Below are 25,952 nucleotides of genomic sequence, written 5' to 3' on the forward strand. Positions count from 1 at the left end.
AAGGAAGATCGCTCCACTTCTTCTGGCCAGCCGCTGGTGCTGAACTAGAGGTAAGTAACCTTGAAACTATCCAACATTACCTATTGCTTTATCTATCATCATATGCTTACATGCCTCAAGTTTTTTGTAATATGTAATTGTTATAAAAGTTACCGTTTATTTATCACGTCTAATGAACAGATTGAAGCAAGATAACTCGACAGTCTTGTTTTGGTTGTGACATTATTTTTTTTAATGAGTTACTATCAATACGCTACACGTGTACGTTTCATGTGATAGTAACTGTTTCACCAATATTCTGATACAGGATGGTATATCCGCCATTACTATTTTCACATCGTTTATTTAGTCTGTCATGGAGTTGTAGAGTGAATTAGACAGTAGTGATAACATTATAATGTCCACACATCAGTGTTGTAAACACTTCTCCAATTAATTATATAATTATGTTTTCACACTGAGGGAAGTGGAGAGACTTGATGTGGACTGTTATCAACAGCTCTGTGGGAGATCATCACCTTGAATATTACAGATGAGGTAGAAAGACATTTTATCTATGTGTACAATGTTGTATTTCTTTGTCACGTTTTATCAAAAGCGATTTAAAGTATGTGCATTTAACCATTAGGATACAAACCCAGACCCTAGTACATCGGTTCTAGCTGAAATAAGTAGTGCTTCATAAACAACACAAAACATTCATAACAGTACGCTTCTGCTCCTCATTAATGCAGCTCCTGATGTCCCCAGCAGCAACATGGTGGAGATCTGCAGCTTCATGCTGGTCAACTGGAAGACAACTGATTAAGATTAAAAGATTAAGATTAAAATCCATTTATTCATCCCAAACACATGCACAGACATGCAAAGGCACACTCATGCAGGTAGGGAAATTTAATCGCTGCTTTTTACCCATCTGGTGCAGGACACACAGAGCAGTGAGCGACCATGTACGGCGCTCGGGGGAGCAGATGTTGGGGGAGTGAGGTGCCTTGCTCATGGGCACTAGAGAGGGTAGGGAGACTCTTGGATTTTTGGACAGATCAATCCAGGTTCGACTTTTGTTGTCTCTCCATGGAGTCGAACCAAAGACGAACCAGAGACCTTCTCTGCCCATAGTCCAAGTTTCTGCCACTCGACCACCGCCTCTCCTCATGCATCATCAAACTAGTAATCTACACATCACTCCATGCGTTGCTCCCTTAACTACAGATGGCCTGCGAATGTCATGGAGTTTTACAGTGAATTAGACAGTTTAGGTATGATTTTAATCTCCACACATCAGTGTTGTAAACAGTTCTCAAATTAATTATAGAATTATGTTTTCACACTGAGAGAAGTGGAAAGACTTGATTTGGACTGTTATCAATAGGTCTGTGGGAGATTATCACCTTGAATAGTACTGATGAGGTAGAAAGACATTTTATGTATTTGTACAATGTTGTTATTCTTTCAGCACTTTTATCAGAAGGGACTTAAAATATGTACATTTCACCATGAGGATATAAACCAAGACCACAGTACAACAGTTCTATCTGAAATCTGTTGTGCTTTATACACAACACAAAACATTCTTTAACAGTGCGTTTTTTCTCTTCATAGATGAAGAACTGCAGCACCTGATGTCCTCAGCAGCAACATGGTGGAGATCTGATTTGATACACTTTAGATAAGAACCCAGTGTTTTATATTTCTGCTTTGCCATAAGAGACAGAACATGGTCATCACAGCTGTGTCCTTCAGGCTCGTCTGTCCCTAATAAAATGATAGGAAACATGAAAGTGATCGTCATTATTGTAGAGGAAGAGTTACATATGAACAAAGTGTGTAATCTTATTTTCTGTGGATATTCAACTGTGTATTTGAATATGCTTTTGGATTAAAACGTGCACTACCATGACAATGAATGTTTTTAATGGAGCTATTTCACATTAAAAGTATTGCATTATAATTTAATACATTATGTATTATGTGCAATACTTTGATTGTTTTTAAGTAATGAAATCAGGTCTGTACCTGGAGTCAGTGTTCAGTCTGGTTGGATTCAAGTTGTGTGTCAGGTTGGACCTTCTAGAGGAACATGAAACCAATACACAGATATGTAAAGTCATACATGGGCCAGGTTAAGTAATTAACAGACTTTTAAATGGTAAAAATAAAATATTAGTTCAAAGTTAATCAGAACATAATCATTTCAGATTAGGAAATAGGTAGTGCATATAAGCCCACAACTCTGTATGACACTGTCTGTTCTAGTAAAGGTACAAGGCTATGACTTACTCATATTTAACAAAAGAATGCAGTGAAGTCTGTCTGAGATTAACGATTTAAATACTGAAGGTGGGAGACACGGATATTTTTCACTGTAACACGTGACAGGACATCAACACCGTGACTCTGAATAAAGAGCCTTAAAAGACGTAGTTCTCCTTTGAACAGCTGCTCTTACAATGTGTAGCAAGTGCTAAATCTCCATTAGTATAATAGTAACAAAAATCACCCTTTACATAATTGAACATATATTTTCCATGTGAACCCCTTTAACACAGTTCAATTCAGGAGCAAAATATAATTTATACAGTATTTATTAGAGCTAGTATTAGTAAACAGATCAAACAAATGCAGTACAACACATCACACATCCACAGTGTCTCTTTTGCTTATCATCACAGTCAGTCAGAAGTGTCCGTTTAACTTACGTAGCAGTTGAGAGATGCTTCGTTGGAGCTAGCAGGAGCTAGCTCATAGCCAGTGCTGCTGTTGAGAGCGGCAGAGTTCACACAGGAAAAGACACAACGGGAGAGGGGAAAAAAGCTTTGAGTGCGTCCCACACTCTAACCTGCTGAGCGAACAACGTCCACAGTGACTCCGCCGCCGTCCTCTCATCCAGACTCGCCAACCGTTCTCCGGTTCTTCGTGATACACAGCTCCGCAGCTTGTGACGACGTAACTTTTTTCAGAGTCTCATGAGGCGTTCACTTGCAGCTGTGTTAAATGCAGCTTCGTTTGTCATGGCGAGTTGAAGAAGTCTGCTGCAAAGCTATGAATAATCCGCATGATGAAAACTCACAGCAATGTTATGCCTACATTATCAATATATTGAGACCCATGTGACACAGTTTGACATGGTTTAGCAAAGTGAATGAGGAGAAATACATCCAAGTGTGAGACGTAACAAACCGAAAGCGGTCTCATGCTGCGTTCAGGGTAACTCTGTTAAAATGGGTTTCATTGGTCATGGTGAGCTGATGAACTTTGATGCCACGCCATTAACAATCTGCATGATGAAAAGTCACAATAATGTTATGCCTACATTATCAATATCTTGAGACCAATTTGACACAGTTTGACATGGTTTAGTAAAGTGGCTGGAGGGAAATACATCAAAGAGTAAGATGACCAAAACAAGACATTTCCTGATGCCACCAGGGGGCGCTTTCCTTTTAAGTCATGATTTCTAGGTAGATGTCTTCCGGTCGCGACTCTTGTCTTATATGTGTAGTTTGGAGTCGATTGGACAAAATATGTCTAAGTTACAGAAGCTCGCTTATATTGGCGTTTAGTCGAACTTTGAGACCTCACCACGGTAACACGGTATGATGAAAAGTTTAAATTCTGATAACTTTAGATCTTCATCTTGTTTTGTAGAGTCTCATCTAATTTTTAAGTTGATCTGATGAAAGCTGTCTGAGTAGTACATAAAAACATAACACGTACCAAAACAAGACATTTCGCGTTACCACCAGGGGGCGCTGTGATTGTAAGTCACAATTTCTGCACCCATGTCTTCTGGTGGCGACTCTTGTCGAATGTGTCTAGTTTGGACTCAATTGGACAAAATATGTCTGAAATATGGAAGCTTGTGTTTTGATGGCGTTTCATCAAACTTTAACGCCACACCACGGTCAGACGGTTTTGCTAAAACGTAATCCTTCAATAACTTTAGATCTCCAATTTGTTGTGATGACGATCGTCTAAATTTGAAGTTGATCTGATGAAAGCTGTACGACAAGTACATCAAAGAAAAAATATGGAATATGACCAAAATGGCCACTAAAGTCAAACTGGCGGGCTTCCTGTTGCGTTATTCAAAATGCACTGATGGACTTTTTTGTGCATCTAGTCATGATACACAATAATCTTTGTTTTTTTTGAGGATCAGTGAATGCTAAATGAGGGGCTTTTCCGTAGGTGGCGCTCTTGAGCCATTTTGCCACGCCCTTTTCAAAATACTCCAGAATACGTAATTTTACGCCGCCTTCGAATTTACTGCAAACTCCTACAACTTTTTGAGCACATTAAAGCCCTCAAAAAGCCAATTCATTTAAGCTAAGAAAAATAATAATAACTAGGGCTACGTTGTAGCACTTGCGGGCCCGAGCACCCGCACGTTGAAGCCTGTTGCGGTCGGTGGAGAGAGCGATCGATGACCAAGCGCACATCATCGATCGAGCATGCACTTCTCCACGTTGCATGCGTTTTGCGCTCTGCGGCAGTAGGTTTGCCAGTAGGTGGCGCCATCACTATTATTACGCACAGACATATAGATCTGTTCAAGTAGGCGCTCTGATGTAGCGTGAGAAATTTTGTGTCAATTGGACAATGTTTCCGCAACTTAATTTTCACACTGATCAGTAGGTGGCGCTATGACCCTGAACTAATATTTATATGTGGAGCTGTTCAGATCAGTATTGTGATCATAGGTCAGTAGTTTGGAGCCGGTTGGATAATGCAGAGTGGATTTACAAAGTACTTCCTGTTTCCTGGCGAATCAGTAGGTGGCGCTATGACACTGAGGAAATATTGACACATAGAGCTGTTCAGGCTTGGACTCTGACCATGTGACAGAAGTTTTGTAGTGATAGGACAATGCACAGTGGAGTTATGATAACATCGTGTCCTTTGGCGAAGGAAAATCCTTCGCCGCACATCAATGTTTACACGGTTTGAGGAAACGTCACAATTCTGACCATGATCTAATGACTTGACTGATCTGATTTGAGCTGTATATTGTAAATCACACAGGAGCAGTTCATCAAAGTATAAAACATGTCACTTCCTGTAGCCACCAGGGGGCGCTGTAATTTCAAGTCATAATTTCTGTGTAGATGTCATCAGGATGGCACCCTTGTCTTACATGTCTAGTTTGGACTCGATTGGACAATGTATGTCCGAGATACAGAACCTCGTGTTTTGATGGCGTTTAATCAAACTCAAGACGCCACGCCACGGTCACACGGTGTGACGAAAGGTCAATCTCTTAATCACTTTTTATCTCCATCTTGTTGTGATGGCACTGATCTTAATTTGAAGTTAATCTGATGAAAGCCCTGGGACAAGTGCATCAAGTAAAAATGTGGAATATGGAAAAAAAATGGCCACTTAATCCAAAATGGCGGCCTCCCTGTTCGGTCAAGCATACCTATCCAAGATATTTTTTTGTTTGTTATGAAACGACACATGTCCCGATAGATTTGTATAAATGTCGGCCATCGTAGTGCCGGGGTTGCCCTATAGGGGGCGCTGGTCAGTTTTTTTGCCACGCCCATTTCTTAAAACCATATGAATATCTTCAGGGGGGGGCTGTTGTTACACACATGTAGTTTGAGAGAGATAGAATCATGAACACTGAAGTTACAGCAATTTCGTGTTTCACGGCGAGTTGATGAACTTTAATGCCACGCCATTCATATGGCGTTTGACGAAAAGTCACGGTAATCTTATGTCTTCATTGTCAATGTCTTGGGACCCATTTGATACAGTTTGACATGGTTGAGGTCAGTGGATGAGGAGAAATTCATCCAAGTGTAAGACAAGCAAAAAACAAGACATTTCCTGTTGCCACCAGGGGGCGCTGCGGTTTTAAGTCATCATTTATGCATAGATGTCATCAGGCGGGGACTATTGTCTTACATGTCTAGTTTGGACTTGATTGGAACATGTATGTCCGAGATACAGATGCCCGTGTTTTGATGGCGTGTAACCAATTTTTAACGCCATGCCACGGTCACACGGTGTGATAAAAAAAAAATCCCTCAATCATTTTTTATCTCCATCTTGTTGTGATGACACTCATCTGAATTTGAAGTTGATCTGATGAAAGCCCTGGGACAAGTACGTAAAAGTAAAAATGTGGGATATTGCCAAAATGGCCACTAAAAGCAAAATGGCGGACTTCCTGTTGCGTTTTTCATAATGCTCCATGAGACTTTTTTTCATGACTGGTCACGATACACCTATATCCAGATTTTGATGAAAATCCGTTATGTGGAAACCTAGGGGCTGGTTCCAGGGGGCGCTGTAGAGCCATTTTGCCACGCCCAATTCCAATTACTCCAGAATACTAAAATATCCGCAGACCTTGAATTTCCTGCAAAGTTTCATAACTTTTTGATCATGTCTAGACCCTGAAAAAGCCCCCCAAAGGGAAATAATAATAATAATAATAAAAATCCTTACAGATTCAATAGGGCCTCTCACCATTCGGTGCTCGGGCCCTAATAATAATAATAACTAGGGCTACGTTGTAGCACTAACGGGCCCGAGCACAGGCAATTTCACGTCTGTTGCGGTCGGGGAAGAGAGAACGTTCGATGACCAAGCGCTCGTCTCCACATTGCCTGCGTTTGCCCTGTGCGGCAAGGAAGATCGCTCCACTTCTTCTGGCCAGCCGCTGGTGCTGAACTAGAGGTAAGTAACCTTGAAACTATCCAACATTACCTATTGCTTTATCTATCATCATATGCTTACATGCCTCAAGTTTTTTGTAATATGTAATTGTTATAAAAGTTACCGTTTATTTATCACGTCTAATGAACAGATTGAAGCAAGATAACTCGACAGTCTTGTTTTGGTTGTGACATTATTTTTTTTAATGAGTTACTATCAATACGCTACACGTGTACGTTTCATGTGATAGTAACTATTTCACCAATATTCTGATACAGGATGGTATATCCGCCATTACTATTTTCACATCGTTTATTTAGTCTGTCATGGAGTTGTAGAGTGAATTAGACAGTAGTGATAACATTATAATGTCCACACATCAGTGTTGTAAACACTTCTCCAATTAATTATATAATTATGTTTTCACACTGAGGGAAGTGGAGAGACTTGATGTGGACTGTTATCAACAGCTCTGTGGGAGATCATCACCTTGAATATTACAGATGAGGTAGAAAGACATTTTATCTATGTGTACAATGTTGTATTTCTTTGTCACGTTTTATCAAAAGCGATTTAAAGTATGTGCATTTAACCATTAGGATACAAACCCAGACCCTAGTACATCGGTTCTAGCTGAAATAAGTAGTGCTTCATAAACAACACAAAACATTCATAACAGTACGCTTCTGCTCCTCATTAATGCAGCTCCTGATGTCCCCAGCAGCAACATGGTGGAGATCTGCAGCTTCATGCTGGTCAACTGGAAGACAACTGATTAAGATTAAAAGATTAAGATTAAAATCCATTTATTCATCCCAAACACATGCACAGACATGCAAAGGCACACTCATGCAGGTAGGGAAATTTAATCGCTGCTTTTTACCCATCTGGTGCAGGACACACAGAGCAGTGAGCGACCATGTACGGCGCTCGGGGGAGCAGATGTTGGGGGAGTGAGGTGCCTTGCTCATGGGCACTAGAGAGGGTAGGGAGACTCTTGGATTTTTGGACAGATCAATCCAGGTTCGACTTTTGTTGTCTCTCCATGGAGTCGAACCAAAGACGAACCAGAGACCTTCTCTGCCCATAGTCCAAGTTTCTGCCACTCGACCACCGCCTCTCCTCATGCATCATCAAACTAGTAATCTACACATCACTCCGTGCGTTGCTCCCTTAACTACAGATGGCCTGCGAATGTCATGGAGTTTTACAGTGAATTAGACAGTTTAGGTATGATTTTAATCTCCACACATCAGTGTTGTAAACAGTTCTCAAATTAATTATAGAATTATGTTTTCACACTGAGAGAAGTGGAAAGACTTGATTTGGACTGTTATCAATAGGTCTGTGGGAGATTATCACCTTGAATAGTACTGATGAGGTAGAAAGACATTTTATGTATTTGTACAATGTTGTATTTCTTTCAGCACTTTTATCAGAAGGGACTTAAAATATGTACATTTCACCATGAGGATATAAACCAAGACCACAGTACAACAGTTCTATCTGAAATCTGTTGTGCTTTATACACAACACAAAACATTCTTTAACAGTGCGTTTTTTCTCTTCATAGATGAAGAACTGCAGCACCTGATGTCCTCAGCAGCAACATGGTGGAGATCTGATTTGATACACTTTAGATAAGAACCCAGTGTTTTATATTTCTGCTTTGCCATAAGAGACAGAACATGGTCATCACAGCTGTGTCCTTCAGGCTCGTCTGTCCCTAATAAAATGATAGGAAACATGAAAGTGATCGTCATTATTGTAGAGGAAGAGTTACATATGAACAAAGTGTGTAATCTTATTTTCTGTGGATATTCAACTGTGTATTTGAATATGCTTTTGGATTAAAACGTGCACTACCATGACAATGAATGTTTTTAATGGAGCTATTTCACATTAAAAGTATTGCATTATAATTTAATACATTATGTATTATGTGCAATACTTTGATTGTTTTTAAGTAATGAAATCAGGTCTGTACCTGGAGTCAGTGTTCAGTCTGGTTGGATTCAAGTTGTGTGTCAAGTTGGACCTTCTAGAGGAACATGAAACCAATACACAGATATGTAAAGTCATACATGGGCCAGGTTAAGTAATTAACAGACTTTTAAATGGTAAAAATAAAATATTAGTTCAAAGTTAATCAGAGCATAATCATTTCAGATTAGGAAATAGGTAGTGCATATAAGCCCACAACTCTGTATGACACTGTCTGTTCTAGTAAAGTTACAAGGCTATGACTTACTCATATTTAACAAAAGAATTCAGTGAAGTCTGTCTGAGATTAACGATTTAAATACTGAAGGTGGGAGACACGGTTATTTTTCACTGTAACACGTGACAGGACATCAACACCGTGACTCTGAATAAAGAGCCTTAAAAGACGTAGTGCTCCTTTGAACAGCTGCTCTTACAATGTGTAGCAAGTGCTAAATCTCCATTAGTATAATAGTAACAAAAATCACCCTTTACATAATTGACCATATATTTTCCATGTGAACCCCTTTAACACAGTTCAATTCAGGAGCAAAATATAATTTATACAGTATTTATTAGAGCTAGTATTAGTAAACAGATCAAACAAATGCAGTACAACACATCACACATCCACAGTGTCTCTTTTGCTTATCATCACAGTCAGTCAGAAGTGTCCGTTTAACTTACGTAGCAGTTGAGAGATGCTTCGTTAGAGCTAGCAGGAGCTAGCTCATAGCCAGTGCTGCTGTTGAGAGCGGCAGAGTTCACACAGGAAAAGACACGACGGACGGGGGAAAAAAGCTTTGAGTGCGTCCCACACTCTAACCTGCTGAGCTAACAACGTCCACAGTGACTCCGCCGCCGTCCTCTCATCCAGACTCGCCAACCGTTCTCCGGTTCTTCGTGATACACAGCTCCGCAGCTTGTGACGACGTAACTTTTTCCAGAGTCTCATGAGGCGTTCACTTGCAGCTGTGTTAAATGCAGCTTCGTTTGTCATGGCGAGTTGAAGAAGTCTGCTGCAAAGCTATGAATAATCCGCATGATGAAAACTCACAGCAATGTTATGCCTACATTATCAATATATTGAGACCCATGTGACACAGTTTGACATGGTTTAGCAAAGTGAATGAGGAGAAATACATCCAAGTGTGAGACGTAACAAACCGAAAGCGGTCTCATGCTGCGTTCAGGGTAACTCTGTTAAAATGGGTTTCATAGGTCATGATGAGCTGATGAACTTTGATGCCACGCCATTAACAATCTGCATGATGAAAAGTCACAATAATGTTATGCCTACATTATCAATATCTTGAGACCAATTTGACACAGTTTGACATGGTTTAGTAAAGTGGCTGGAGGGAAATACATCAAAGAGTAAGATGACCAAAACAAGACATTTCCTGATGCCACCAGGGGGCGCTTTCCTTTTAAGTCATGATTTCTAGGTAGATGTCTTCCACTCGCGACTCTTGTCTTATATGTGTAGTTTGGAGTCGATTGGACAAAATATGTCTAAGTTACAGAAGCTCGCTTATATTGGCGTTTAGTCGAACTTTGAGACCTCACCACGGTCACACGGTATGATGAAAAGTTTAAATTCTGATAACTTTAGATCTTCATCTTGTTTTGTAGAGTCTCATCTAATTTTTAAGTTGATCTGATGAAAGCTGTCTGAGTAGTACATAAAAACATAACACGTACCAAAACAAGACATTTCGCGTTACCACCAGGGGGCGCTGTGATTGTAAGTCACAATTTCTGCACCCATGTCTTCTGGTGGCGACTCTTGTCGAATGTGTCTAGTTTGGACTCAATTGGACAAAATATGTCTGAAATATGGAAGCTTGTGTTTTGATGGCGTTTCATCAAACTTTAACGCCACACCACGGTCAGACGGTTTTGCTAAAACGTAATCCTTCAATAACTTTAGATCTCCAATTTGTTGTGATGACGATCGTCTAAATTTGAAGTTGATCTGATGAAAGCTGTACGACAAGTACATCAAAGAAAAAATATGGAATATGACCAAAATGGCCACTAAAGTCAAACTGGCGGGCTTCCTGTTGCGTTATTCATAATGCACTGATGGACTTTTTTGTGCATCTAGTCATGATACACAATAATCTTTGTTTTTTTTGAGGATCGGTGAATGCTAAATGAGGGGCTTTTCCGTAGGTGGCGCTCTTGAGCCATTTTGCCACGCCCTTTTCAAAATACTCCAGAATACGTAATTTTACGCCGCCTTCGAATTTACTGCAAACTCCTACAACTTTTTGAGCACATTAAAGCCCTCAAAAAGCCAATTCATTTAAGCTAAGAAAAATAATAATAATAATAATAATAATCATTTCAATTTCAATAGGGCCTCCCACCGATTTCGGTGCTCGGGCCCTAACTAGGGCTACGTTGTAGCACTAACGGGCCCGAGCACAGGCAATTTCAAGTCTGTTGCGGTCGGGGAAGAGAGAACGTTCGATGACCAAGCGCTCGTCTCCACATTGCCTGCGTTTGCCCTGTGCGGCAAGGAAGATCGCTCCACTTCTTCTGGCCAGCCGCTGGTGCTGAACTAGAGGTAAGTAACCTTGAAACTATCCAACATAACCTATTGCTTTATCTATCATCATATGCTTACATGCCTCAAGTTTTTTGTAATATGTAATTGTTATAAAAGTTACCGTTTATTTATCACGTCTAATGAACAGATTGAAGCAAGATAACTCGACAGTCTTGTTTTGGTTTTGACATTATTTTTTTTAATGAGTTACTATCAATACGCTACACGTTTACGTTTCATGTGATAGTAACTGTTTCACCAATATTCTGATACAGGATGGTATATCCGCCATTACTATTTTCACATTGTTTATTTAGTCTGTCATGGAGTTGTAGAGTGAATTAGACAGTAGTGATAACATTATAATGTCCACACATCAGTGTTGTAAACACTTCTCCAATTAATTATATAATTATGTTTTCACACTGAGGGAAGTGGAGAGACTTGATGTGGACTGTTATCAACAGCTCTGTGGGAGATCATCACCTTGAATATTACAGATGAGGTAGAAAGACATTTTATCTATGTGTACAATGTTGTATTTCTTTGTCACGTTTTATCAAAAGCGATTTAAAGTATGTGCATTTAACCATTAGGATACAAACCCAGACCCTAGTACATCGGTTCTAGCTGAAATAAGTAGTGCTTCATAAACAACACAAAACATTCATAACAGTACGCTTCTGCTCCTCATTAATGCAGCTCCTGATGTCCCCAGCAGCAACATGGTGGAGATCTGCAGCTTCATGCTGGTCAACTGGAAGACAACTGATTAAGATTAAAAGATTAAGATTAAAATCCATTTATTCATCCCAAACACATGCACAGACATGCAAAGGCACACTCATGCAGGTAGGGAAATTTAATCGCTGCTTTTTACCCATCTGGTGCAGGACACACAGAGCAGTGAGCGACCATGTACGGCGCTCGGGGGAGCAGATGTTGGGGGAGTGAGGTGCCTTGCTCATGGGCACTAGAGAGGGTAGGGAGACTCTTGGATTTTTGGACAGATCAATCCAGGTTCGACTTTTGTTGTCTCTCCATGGAGTCGAACCAAAGACGAACCAGAGACCTTCTCTGCCCATAGTCCAAGTTTCTGCCACTCGACCACCGCCTCTCCTCATGCATCATCAAACTAGTAATCTACACATCATTCCATGCGTTGCTCCCTTAACTACAGATGGCCTGCGAATGTCATGGAGTTTTACAGTGAATTAGACAGTTTAGGTATGATTTTAATCTCCACACATCAGTGTTGTAAACAGTTCTCAAATTAATTATAGAATTATGTTTTCACACTGAGAGAAGTGGAAAGACTTGATTTGGACTGTTATCAATAGGTCTGTGGGAGATTATCACCTTGAATAGTACTGATGAGGTAGAAAGACATTTTATGTATTTGTACAATGTTGTATTTCTTTCAGCACTTTTATCAGAAGGGACTTAAAATATGTACATTTCACCATGAGGATATAAACCAAGACCACAGTACAACAGTTCTATCAGAAATCTGTTGTGCTTTATACACAACACAAAACATTCTTTAACAGTGCGTTTTTTCTCTTCATAGATGAAGAACTGCAGCACCTGATGTCCTCAGCAGCAACATGGTGGAGATCTGATTTGATACACTTTAGATAAGAACCCAGTGTTTTATATTTCTGCTTTGCCATAAGAGACAGAACATGGTCATCACAGCTGTGTCCTTCAGGCTCGTCTGTCCCTAATAAAATGATAGGAAACATGAAAGTGATCGTCATTATTGTAGAGGAAGAGTTACATATGAACAAAGTGTGTAATCTTATTTTCTGTGGATATTCAACTGTGTATTTGAATATGCTTTTGGATTAAAACGTGCACTACCATGACAATGAATGTACAGTATGGAGTTATTTCACATTCAAAGTATTGCATATATTATTTAATACACAATGTATTATGTGCAGTACTTTGCCATGGTTGTTTGTAATTAATGAAAAGAGGTCTGTACCTGAAGTCGGTGTTCAATGTGGTTGAATTCCAGTTGTCTCATGCTGGACATGCTAGAGAAAATTTCAACATAAATATACAAATGTGTAAAGTCATACATGTGCCAGGTTAAGTCCTTAACACACTTTAAATGGTAAAAAAGGAAGTGTATTACTTCAAAGTTAAACAGATCATAATCATTTCAGCTTAGGAAATAGTTAGTGTACATCAGCATCAAATTCTCTATTACACTGTCTGTTCTAATAAAGATACAAGGCTATAATTTATTTATATTTAACAGAACAATTCAGTGAAATCTGCCTGAGATTACAATGTAAACAGTGCAGGCAGCAGAACGTTTAGCTTTCTCTGTAAGACATCATAACAATACTCTGAATAAAGAGCTTTGGAAGTTGAATTCCCCTTTAAACATCTGCTCTTAAAATACAGATGTGACTTTAAATACGCACGTTTCAATTGATCACTGTAAGTCTGTTTCAGTAGAATAACTAACTGTGTAACATTGTCAAGTCAAATGCCTTGGCGAGTGAAACCATTTTATAGCAATAGATATCCTGATGGAGCTAATTCACCGGACACACACAGTCTCCTGTCTCAGATTTAACCTCATAAACTAACGCATGCCACTGCTGGGCGGACCTACTCATGTCGGTTCATATCGGTGTGTGTCGGTAATAGTGCCGTTCGCATTAAACAGGAGTTAATGCCCCAGATCGGAGTTCGTATTTAGCCTCCATGCTAACGGACGTTAGCTCGAATGCATGGTACTAAAACACCCTGCGAATCACTTCTACACATCTAAATAAAATACTGAGCTTGACTTACCACAGAAACGGGAGCGCAGACGTCTTTAACGTGTCCGTCAGCAGAACAAGCAAAACATCAAACTGTGTTATTCATCCGATACTGAGTGGGAGGTTTCGAAAGTCTCGAGTTGTGTTCAATGACACAGGAAAAAGTAAGGAGAAGGGAGGGCGCAGCTCACTGTGACGTCACGTAAATTTCAAACCACTATATCGCTTATTATAGCGATATAGAGGTAGTTACGAAAAAGTTCACCCCCTCAGAGTTTTAATGAAGGAAGAACATAGCGATTGAGACTAAAACCAAAGTTTGAATAATGCTGTAAACAGGTTTAATTCTACTCTAAAATTGGGCATTTTAACATGGTATTCAATGGGACTCTCTCCGACGAGCAGATGAACTTTCAAGCCATGCCATTAATAAACCGCATGATAAAAAGTCACAATAATCTTATGGCTACATTATCAATGTCTTGAGACCCATTAAACAAAGTTTGACATGGTTTTGCATATTGGATGAGCAGGAATACATCAGAGTGTCAGCTATACATTTCCTGCTGCCACCAGGGGGCGCTGTCATTTTAAGTCACGATTTCTGTATAGATGTCTTCATATCGCAACTATTGTCTTATGTGTCTAGTTTGGACTTGATTAGACAAAATATGTCCAAGATACAGAAGCTCGTGTTTTAGTGCGTTTCACCGAAGTCTCATCAAACTTTAGCGCCACGCCACAATCACACGGTTTGACGAAAAGTCGATCTTTCAATAACTTTAGATCTTCATTTTGTTGTGATGACAGTCGTCTAAATATTAAGTTGATTTGATAAAAGCTGTACGACTAGTATATAAAAACATAAAACGTGACAAAAACAAGACTTTTCCTGCTGTCACCAGGGGGCGCTGTCACTTTAAGTCACGATTTCTGTATAGATGTCTTCATATCTCTACTCTTGTCTTATGTGTGTAGTTTGGACTCGATAGGACAAAATAAGTCTGAGATATAGAAGCCCGTGTTTTGATGGCGTTTAATCAAACTTTAACGCCACACCACGGTCAGACGGTTTTGCTAAAACGTAATCCTTCAATAACTTTAGATCTCCAATTTGTTGTGATGACGATCGTCTAAATTTGAAGTTGATCTGATGAAAGCTGTACGACAAGTACATCAAAGAAAAAATATGGAATATGACCAAAATGGCCACTAAAGTCAAACTGGCGGGCTTCCTGTTGCGTTATTCATAATGCACTGATGGACTTTTTTGTGCATCTAGTCATGATACACAATAATCTTTGTTTTTTTTGAGGATCGGTGAATGCTAAATGAGGGGCTTTTCCGTAGGTGGCGCTCTTGAGCCATTTTGCCACGCCCTTTTCAAAATACTCCAGAATACGTAATTTTACGCCGCCTTCGAATTTACTGCAAACTCCTACAACTTTTTGAGCACATTAAAGCCCTCAAAAAGCCAATTCATTTAAGCTAAGAAAAATAATAATAATAATAATAATAATCATTTCAATTTCAATAGGGCCTCCCACCGATTTCGGTGCTCGGGCCCTAATAATAATAATAATAATCATTTCAATTTCAATAGGGCCTCCCACCGATTTCGGTGCTCGGGCCCTAACTAGGGCTACGTTGTAGCACTTGCGGGCCCGAGCACCCGCACGTTGAAGCCTGTTGCGGTCGGTGGAGAGAGCGATCGATGACCAAGCGCACATCATCGATCGAGCATGCACTTCTCCACGTTGCATGCGTTTTGCGCTCTGCGGCAGTAGGTTTGCCAGTAGGTGGCGCCATCACTTTTATTACGCACAGACATATAGATCTGTTCAAGTAGGCGCTCTGATGTAGCGTGAGAAATTTTGTGTCAATTGGACAATGTTTCCGCAACTTAATTTTCACACTGATCAATAGGTGGCGCTATGATCCTGAACTAATATTCATATATGGAGCTGTTCTATTCAGGATTGTGATCATAGGTCAGTAGTTTGGAGCCGGTTGGATAATGCAGAGTGGATTAACAAAGTACTTCCTGTTTCCTGGCGAATCAGTAGGTGGCGCTATAACACTGAGGAAATATTGACACATAGAGCTGTTCAGGCTTGGACTCTGACCATGTGACAGAAGTTTTGTAGTGATAGGACAATGCACAGTGGAGTTATGATAACATCGTGTCCTTTGGCGAAGGAAAATCCTTCGCCGCACATCAATGTTTACACGGTTTGAGGAAACGTCACAATTCTGACCATGATCTAATGACTTGACTGATCTGATTTGAGCTGTATATTGTAAATCAGCCAGGAGCAGTTCATCAAAGTATAAAACATGTCACTTCCTGTAGCCACCAGGGGGCGCTGTAATTTCAAGTCATAATTTCTGTGTAGATGTCATCAGGATGGCACCCTTGTCTTACATGTCTAGTTTGGACTCGATTGGACAATGTATGTCCGAGATACAGAACCTCGTGTTTTGATGGCGTTTAATCAAACTCAAGAAGCCACACCACGGTCACACGGTGTGACGAAAGGTCAATCTCTTAATCACTTTTTATCTCCATCTTGTTGTGATGGCACTGATCTTAATTTGAAGTTAATCTGATGAAAGCCCTGGGACAAGTGCATCAAGTAAAAATGTGGAATATGGAAAAAAAATGGCCACTTAATCCAAAATGGCGGCCTCCCTGTTTGCTCAAGCATACCTATCCAAGATATTTTTTTGTTTGTTATGAAACGACACATGTCCCGATAGATTTGCATAAATGTCGGCCATCGTAGTGCCGGGGTTGCCCTATAGGGGGCGCTGGTCAGTTTTTTTGCCACGCCCATTTCTTAAACCATATGAATATCTTCAGGGGGGGGCTGTTGTTACACACATGTAGTTTGAGAGAGATAGAATCATGAACACTGAAGTTACAGCAATTTCGTGTTTCACGGCGAGTTGATGAACTTTAATGCCACGCCATTCACATGGCGTTTGACGAAAAGTCACGGTAATCTTATGTCTTCATTGTCAATGTCTTGGGACCCATTTGATACAGTTTGACATGGTTGAGGTCAGTGGATGAGGAGAAATTCATCCAAGTGTAAGACAAGCAAAAAACAAGACATTTCCTGTTGCCACCAGGGGGCGCTGTCGTTTTAAGTCATCATTTATGCATAGATGTCATCAGGCGGGGACTATTGTCTTACATGTCTAGTTTGGACTTGATTGGAACATGTATGTCCGAGATACAGATGCCCGTGTTTTGATGGCGTGTAACCAATTTTTAACGCCATGCCACGGTCACACGGTGTGATAAAAAAAAAATCCCTCAATCATTTTTTATCTCCATCTTGTTGTGATGACACTCATCTGAATTTCAAGTTGATCTGATGAAAGCCCTGGGACAAGTACGTAAAAGTAAAAATGTGGGATATTGCCAAAATGGCCACTAAAAGCAAAATGGCGGACTTCCTGTTGCGTTTTTCATAATGCTCCATGAGACTTTTTTTCATGACTGGTCACGATACACCTATATCCAGATTTTGATGAAAATCCGTTATGTGGAAACCTAGGGGCTGGTTCCAGGGGGCGCTGTAGAGCCATTTTGCCACGCCCAATTCCAATTACTCCAGAATACTAAAATATCCACAGACCTTGAATTTCCTGCAAAGTTTCATAACTTTTTGAGCATGTCTAGACCCTGAAAAAGCCCCCCAAAGGGAAATAATAATAATAATAATAATAACTAGGGCTACGTTGTAGCACTAACGGGCCCGAGCACAGGCAATTTCAAGTCTGTTGCGGTCGGGAAGAGAGAACGTTCGATGACCAAGCGCTCGTCTCCACATTGCCTGCGTTTGCCCTGTGCGGCAAGGAAGATCGCTCCACTTCTTCTGGCCAGCCGCTGGTGCTGAACTAGAGGTAAGTAACCTGGAAACTATCCAACATAACCTATTGCTTTATCATCATATGCTTACATGCCTCAAGTTTTTTGTAATATGTAATTGTTATAAAAGTTACCGTTTATTTATCACGTCTAATGAACAGATTGAAGCAAGATAACTCGACAGTCTTGTTTTGGTTGTGACATTATTTTTTTTAATGAGTTACTATCAATACGCTACACGTGTACGTTTCATGTGATAGTAACTGTTTAATATTCTGATACAGGATGGTATATCCGCCATTACTATTTTCACATCGTTTATTTAGTCTGTCATGGAGTTGTAGAGTGAATTAGACAGTAGTGATTACATTATAATGTCCACACATCAGTGTTGTAAACACTTCTCCAATTAATTATATAATTATGTTTTCACACTGAGGGAAGTGGAGAGACTTGATGTGGACTGTTATCAACAGCTCTGTGGGAGATCATCACCTTGAATATTACAGATGAGGTAGAAAGACATTTTATCTATGTGTACAATGTTGTATTTCTTTGTCACGTTTTATCAAAAGCGATTTAAAGTATGTGCATTTAACCATTAGGATACAAACCCAGACCCTAGTACATCGGTTCTAGCTGAAATAAGTAGTGCTTCATAAACAACACAAAACATTCATAACAGTACGCTTCTGCTCCTCATTAATGCAGCTCCTGATGTCCCCAGCAGCAACATGGTGGAGATCTGCAGCTTCATGCTGGTCAACTGGAAGACAACTGATTAAGATTAAAAGATTAAGATTAAAATCCATTTATTCATCCCAAACACATGCACAGACATGCAAAGGCACACTCATGCAGGTAGGGAAATTTAATCGCTGCTTTTTACCCATCTGGTGCAGGACACACAGAGCAGTGAGCGACCATGTACGGCGCTCGGGGGAGCAGATGTTGGGGGAGTGAGGTGCCTTGCTCATGGGCACTAGAGAGGGTAGGGAGACTCTTGGATTTTTGGACAGATCAATCCAGGTTCGACTTTTGTTGTCTCTCCATGGAGTCGAACCAAAGACGAACCAGAGACCTTCTCTGCCCATAGTCCAAGTTTCTGCCACTCGACCACCGCCTCTCCTCATGCATCATCAAACTAGTAATCTACACATCACTCCATGCGTTGCTCCCTTAACTACAGATGGCCTGCGAATGTCATGGAGTTTTACAGTGAATTAGACAGTTTAGGTATGATTTTAATCTCCACACATCAGTGTTGTAAACAGTTCTCAAATTAATTATAGAATTATGTTTTCACACTGAGAGAAGTGGAAAGACTTGATTTGGACTGTTATCAATAGGTCTGTGGGAGATTATCACCTTGAATAGTACTGATGAGGTAGAAAGACATTTTATGTATTTGTACAATGTTGTATTTCTTTCAGCACTTTTATCAGAAGGGACTTAAAATATGTACATTTCACCATGAGGATATAAACCAAGACCACAGTACAACAGTTCTATCTGAAATCTGTTGTGCTTTATACACAACACAAAACATTCTTTAACAGTGCGTTTTTTCTCTTCATAGATGAAGAACTGCAGCACCTGATGTCCTCAGCAGCAACATGGTGGAGATCTGATTTGATACACTTTAGATAAGAACCCAGTGTTTTATATTTCTGCTTTGCCATAAGAGACAGAACATGGTCATCACAGCTGTGTCCTTCAGGCTCGTCTGTCCCTAATAAAATGATAGGAAACATGAAAGTGATCGTCATTATTGTAGAGGAAGAGTTACATATGAACAAAGTGTGTAATCTTATTTTCTGTGGATATTCAACTGTGTATTTGAATATGCTTTTGGATTAAAACGTGCACTACCATGACAATGAATGTTTTTAATGGAGCTATTTCACATTAAAAGTATTGCATTATAATTTAATACATTATGTATTATGTGCAATACTTTGATTGTTTTTAAGTAATGAAATCAGGTCTGTACCTGGAGTCAGTGTTCAGTCTGGTTGGATTCAAGTTGTGTGTCAAGTTGGACCTTCTAGAGGAACATGAAACCAATACACAGATATGTAAAGTCATACATGGGCCAGGTTAAGTAATTAACAGACTTTTAAATGGTAAAAATAAAATATTAGTTCAAAGTTAATCAGAGCATAATCATTTCAGATTAGGAAATAGGTAGTGCATATAAGCCCACAACTCTGTATGACACTGTCTGTTCTAGTAAAGTTACAAGGCTATGACTTACTCATATTTAACAAAAGAATTCAGTGAAGTCTGTCTGAGATTAACGATTTAAATACTGAAGGTGGGAGACACGGTTATTTTTCACTGTAACACGTGACAGGACATCAACACCGTGACTCTGAATAAAGAGCCTTAAAAGACGTAGTGCTCCTTTGAACAGCTGCTCTTACAATGTGTAGCAAGTGCTAAATCTCCATTAGTATAATAGTAACAAAAATCACCCTTTACATAATTGAACATATATTTTCCATGTGAACCCCTTTAACACAGTTCAATTCAGGAGCAAAATATAATTTATACAGTATTTATTAGAGCTAGTATTAGTAAACAGATCAAACAAATGCAGTACAACACATCACACATCCACAGTGTCTCTTTTGCTTATCATCACAGTCAGTCAGAAGTGTCCGTTTAACTTACGTAGCAGTTGAGAGATGCTTCGTTGGAGCTAGCAGGAGCTAGCTCATAGCCAGTGCTGCTGTTGAGAGCGGCAGAGTTCACACAGGAAAAGACACAACGGGAGAGGGGAAAAAAGCTTTGAGTCCCACACTCTAACCTGCTGAGCGAACAACGTCCACAGTGACTCCGCCGCCGTCCTCTCATCCAGACTCGCCAACCGTTCTCCGGTTCTTCGTGATACACAGCTCCGCAGCTTGTGACGACGTAACTCATGAGGCGTTCACTTGCAGCTGTGTTAAATGCAGCTTCGTTTGTCATGGCGAGTTGAAGAAGTCTGCTGCAAAGCTATGAATAATCCGCATGATGAAAACTCACAGCAATGTTATGCCTACATTATCAATATATTGAGACCCATGTGACACAGTTTGACATGGTTTAGCAAAGTGAATGAGGAGAAATACATCCAAGTGTGAGACGTAACAAACCGAAAGCGGTCTCATGCTGCGTTCAGGGTAACTCTGTTAAAATGGGTTTCATTGGTCATGGTGAGCTGATGAACTTTGATGCCACGCCATTAACAATCTGCATGATGAAAAGTCACAATAATGTTATGCCTACATTATCAATATCTTGAGACCAATTTGACACAGTTTGACATGGTTTAGTAAAGTGGCTGGAGGGAAATACATCAAAGAGTAAGATGACCAAAACAAGACATTTCCTGATGCCACCAGGGGGCGCTTTCCTTTTAAGTCATGATTTCTAGGTAGATGTCTTCCGGTCGCGACTCTTGTCTTATATGTGTAGTTTGGAGTCGATTGGACAAAATATGTCTAAGTTACAGAAGCTCGCTTATATTGGCGTTTAGTCGAACTTTGAGACCTCACCACGGTCACACGGTATGATGAAAAGTTTAAATTCTGATAACTTTAGATCTTCATCTTGTTTTGTAGAGTCTCATCTAATTTTTAAGTTGATCTGATGAAAGCTGTCTGAGTAGTACATAAAAACATAACACGTACCAAAATAAGACATTTCGCGTTACCACCAGGGGGCGCTGTGATTGTAAGTCACAATTTCTGCACCCATGTCTTCTGGTGGCGACTCTTGTCGAATGTGTCTAGTTTGGACTCAATTGGACAAAATATGTCTGAAATATGGAAGCTTGTGTTTTGATGGCGTTTCATCAAACTTTAACGCCACACCACGGTCAGACGGTTTTGCTAAAACGTAATCCTTCAATAACTTTAGATCTCCAATTTGTTGTGATGACGATCGTCTAAATTTGAAGTTGATCTGATGAAAGCTGTACGACAAGTACATCAAAGAAAAAATATGGAATATGACCAAAATGGCCACTAAAGTCAAACTGGCGGGCTTCCTGTTGCGTTATTCATAATGCACTGATGGACTTTTTTGTGCATCTAGTCATGATACACAATAATCTTTGTTTTTTTTGAGGATCGGTGAATGCTAAATGAGGGGCTTTTCCGTAGGTGGCGCTCTTGAGCCATTTTGCCACGCCCTTTTCAAAATACTCCAGAATACGTAATTTTACGCCGCCTTCGAATTTACTGCAAACTCCTACAACTTTTTGAGCACATTAAAGCCCTCAAAAAGCCAATTCATTTAAGCTAAGAAAAATAATAATAATAATAATAATAATAATCATTTCAATTTCAATAGGGCCTCCCACCGATTTCGGTGCTCGGGCCCTAACTAGGGCTACGTTGTAGCACTTGCGGGCCCGAGCACCCGCACGTTGAAGCCTGTTGCGGTCGGTGGAGAGAGCGATCGATGACCAAGCGCACATCATCGATCGAGCATGCACTTCTCCACGTTGCATGCGTTTTGCGCTCTGCGGCAGTAGGTTTGCCAGTAGGTGGCGCCATCACTATTATTACGCACAGACATATAGATCTGTTCAAGTAGGCGCTCTGATGTAGCGTGAGAAATTTTGTGTCAATTGGACAATGTTTCCGCAACTTAATTTTCACACTGATCAATAGGTGGCGCTATGATCCTGAACTAATATTCATATATGGAGCTGTTCTATTCAGGATTGTGATCATAGGTCAGTAGTTTGGAGCCGGTTGGATAATGCAGAGTGGATTAACAAAGTACTTCCTGTTTCCTGGCGAATCAGTAGGTGGCGCTATGACACTGAGGAAATATTGACACATAGAGCTGTTCAGGCTTGGACTCTGACCATGTGACAGAAGTTTTGTAGTGATAGGACAATGCACAGTGGAGTTATGATAACATCGTGTCCTTTGGCGAAGGAAAATCCTTCGCCGCACATCAATGTTTACACGGTTTGAGGAAACGTCACAATTCTGACCATGATCTAATGACTTGACTGATCTGATTTGAGCTGTATATTGTAAATCAGCCAGGAGCAGTTCATCAAAGTATAAAACATGTCACTTCCTGTAGCCACCAGGGGGCGCTGTAATTTCAAGTCATAATTTCTGTGTAGATGTCATCAGGATGGCACCCTTGTCTTACATGTCTAGTTTGGACTCGATTGGACAATGTATGTCCGAGATACAGAACCTCGTGTTTTGATGGCGTTTAATCAAACTCAAGACGCCACGCCACGGTCACACGGTGTGACGAAAGGTCAATCTCTTAATCACTTTTTATCTCCATCTTGTTGTGATGGCACTGATCTTAATTTGAAGTTAATCTGATGAAAGCCCTGGGACAAGTGCATCAAGTAAAAATGTGGAATATGGAAAAAAAATGGCCACTTAATCCAAAATGGCGGCCTCCCTGTTTGGTCAAGCATACCTATCCAAGATATTTTTTTGTTTGTTATGAAACGACACATGTCCCGATAGATTTGTATAAATGTCGGCCATCGTAGTGCCGGGGTTGCCCTATAGGGGGCGCTGGTCAGTTTTTTTGCCACGCCCATTTCTTAAAACCATATGAATATCTTCAGGGGGGGGCTGTTGTTACACACATGTAGTTTGAGAGAGATAGAATCATGAACACTGAAGTTACAGCAATTTCGTGTTTCACGGCGAGTTGATGAACTTTAATGCCACGCCATTCATATGGCGTTTGACGAAAAGTCACGGTAATCTTATGTCTTCATTGTCAATGTCTTGGGACCCATTTGATACAGTTTGACATGGTTGAGGTCAGTGGATGAGGAGAAATTCATCCAAGTGTAAGACAAGCAAAAAACAAGACATTTCCTGTTGCCACCAGGGGGCGCTGCGGTTTTAAGTCATCATTTATGCATAGATGTCATCAGGCGGGGACTATTGTCTTACATGTCTAGTTTGGACTTGATTGGAACATGTATGTCCGAGATACGGATGCCCGTGTTTTGATGGCGTGTAACCAATTTTTAACGCCATGCCACGGTCACACGGTGTGATAAAAAAAAAATCCCTCAATCATTTTTTATCTCCATCTTGTTGTGATGACACTCATCTGAATTTGAAGTTGATCTGATGAAAGCCCTGGGACAAGTACGTAAAAGTAAAAATGTGGGATATTGCCAAAATGGCCACTAAAAGCAAAATGGCGGACTTCCTGTTGCGTTTTTCATAATGCTCCATGAGACTTTTTTTCATGACTGGTCACGATACACCTATATCCAGATTTTGATGAAAATCCGTTATGTGGAAACCTAGGGGCTGGTTCCAGGGGGCGCTGTAGAGCCATTTTGCCACGCCCAATTCCAATTACTCCAGAATACTAAAATATCCGCAGACCTTGAATTTCCTGCAAAGTTTCATAACTTTTTGAGCATGTCTAGACCCTGAAAAAGCCCCCCAAAGGGAAAAAATAATAATAATAATAATAAAAATCCTTACAGATTCAATAGGGCCTCTCACCATTCGGTGCTCGGGCCCTAATAATAATAATAAAAATCCTTACAGATTCAATAGGGCCTCTCACCATTCGGTGCTCGGGCCCTAACTAGGGCTACGTTGTAGCACTTGCGGGCCCGAGCACCCGCACGTTGAAGCCTGTTGCGGTCGGTGGAGAGAGCGATCGATGACCAAGGGCACATCATCGATCGAGCATGCACTTCTCCACGTTGCATGCGTTTTGCGCTCTGCGGCAGTAGGTTTGCCAGTAGGTGGCGCCATCACTATTATTACGCACAGACATATATATCTGTTCATGTAGGCGCTCTGATGTAGCGTGAGCAATTTTGTGTCAATTGGACAATGTTAACACAACTTAATTTTCACACTGATCAGTAGGTGGCGCTATGACCCTGAACTAATATTCATATATGGAGCTGTTCTATTCAGGATTGTGATCATAGGTCAGTAGTTTGGAGCCGGTTGGATAATGCAGAGTGGATTAACAAAGTACTTCCTGTTTCCTGGCGAATCAGTAGGTGGCGCTATGACACTGAGGAAATATTGACACATAGAGCTGTTCAGGCTTGGACTCTGACCATGTGACAGAAGTTTTGTAGTGATAGGACAATGCATAGTGGAGTTATGATAACAATGTGTCCTTTGGCAAAAGAAAATCCTTCGCCGCACATCAATGTTTACACGGTTTGAGGAAACGTCACAATTCTGACCATGATCTAATGACTTGACTGAGCTGATTTGAGCTGTATATTGTAAATCAGCCAGGAGCAGTTCATCAAAGTATAAAACATGTCACTTCATGTTGCCACCAGGGGGCGCTGTGATTTCAAGTCAAAATTTCTGTGTAGATGTCATCAGGATGGCACCCTTGTCTTACATGTCTAGTTTGGACTCGATTGGACAATGTATGTCCTAGATACAGAACCTCGTGTTTTGATGGCGTTTAATCAAACTCAAGACGCCACGCCACGGTCACACGGTGTGACGAAAGGTCAATCTCTTAATCACTTGTTATCTCCATCTTGTTGTGATGGCACTGATCTTAATTTGAAGTTAATCTGATGAAAGCCCTGGGACAAGTGCATCAAGTAAAATGTGGAATATGGAAAAAAAATGGCCACTTAATCCAAAATGGCGGCCTCCCTGTTTGGTCAAGCATACCTATCCAAGATATTTTTTTGTTTGTTATGAAACGACACATGTCCCGATAGATTTGTATAAATGTCGGCCATCGTAGTGCCGGGGTTGCCCTATAGGGGGCGCTGGTCAGTTTTTTTGCCACGCCCATTTCTTAAAACCATATGAATATCTTCAGGGGGGGGCTGTTGTTACACACATGTAGTTTGAGAGAGATAGAATCATGAACACTGAAGTTACAGCAATTTCGTGTTTCACGGCGAGTTGATGAACTTTAATGCCACGCCATTCATATGGCGTTTGACGAAAAGTCACGGTAATCTTATGTCTTCATTGTCAATGTCTTGGGACCCATTTGATACAGTTTGACATGGTTGAGGTCAGTGGATGAGTAGAAATTCATCCAAGTGTAAGACAAGCAAAAAACAAGACATTTC

At 40.4% G+C, this 25,952-nt stretch overlaps 1 long non-coding RNA gene across 1 annotated transcript; it reads right to left on the reverse strand.

The window, feature by feature from the left end:
- Nucleotides 1-12,803: 12,803 nt before the first annotated feature.
- On the reverse strand, nucleotides 12,804-14,194 carry LOC133962090 (uncharacterized). Its single transcript, XR_009922075.1, has 3 exons — nucleotides 14,024-14,194; nucleotides 13,200-13,251; nucleotides 12,804-12,932 (listed from the first exon to the last, which is right to left on the reverse strand). It is a non-coding gene; the product is annotated as an uncharacterized LOC133962090 (long non-coding RNA).
- Nucleotides 14,195-25,952: the final 11,758 nt, after the last annotated feature.

The sequence above is a fragment of the Platichthys flesus genome, chromosome 10 (assembly GCF_949316205.1).
Source record: "Platichthys flesus chromosome 10, fPlaFle2.1, whole genome shotgun sequence".
Taxonomy (NCBI): Eukaryota; Metazoa; Chordata; class Actinopteri; order Pleuronectiformes; family Pleuronectidae; genus Platichthys; species Platichthys flesus.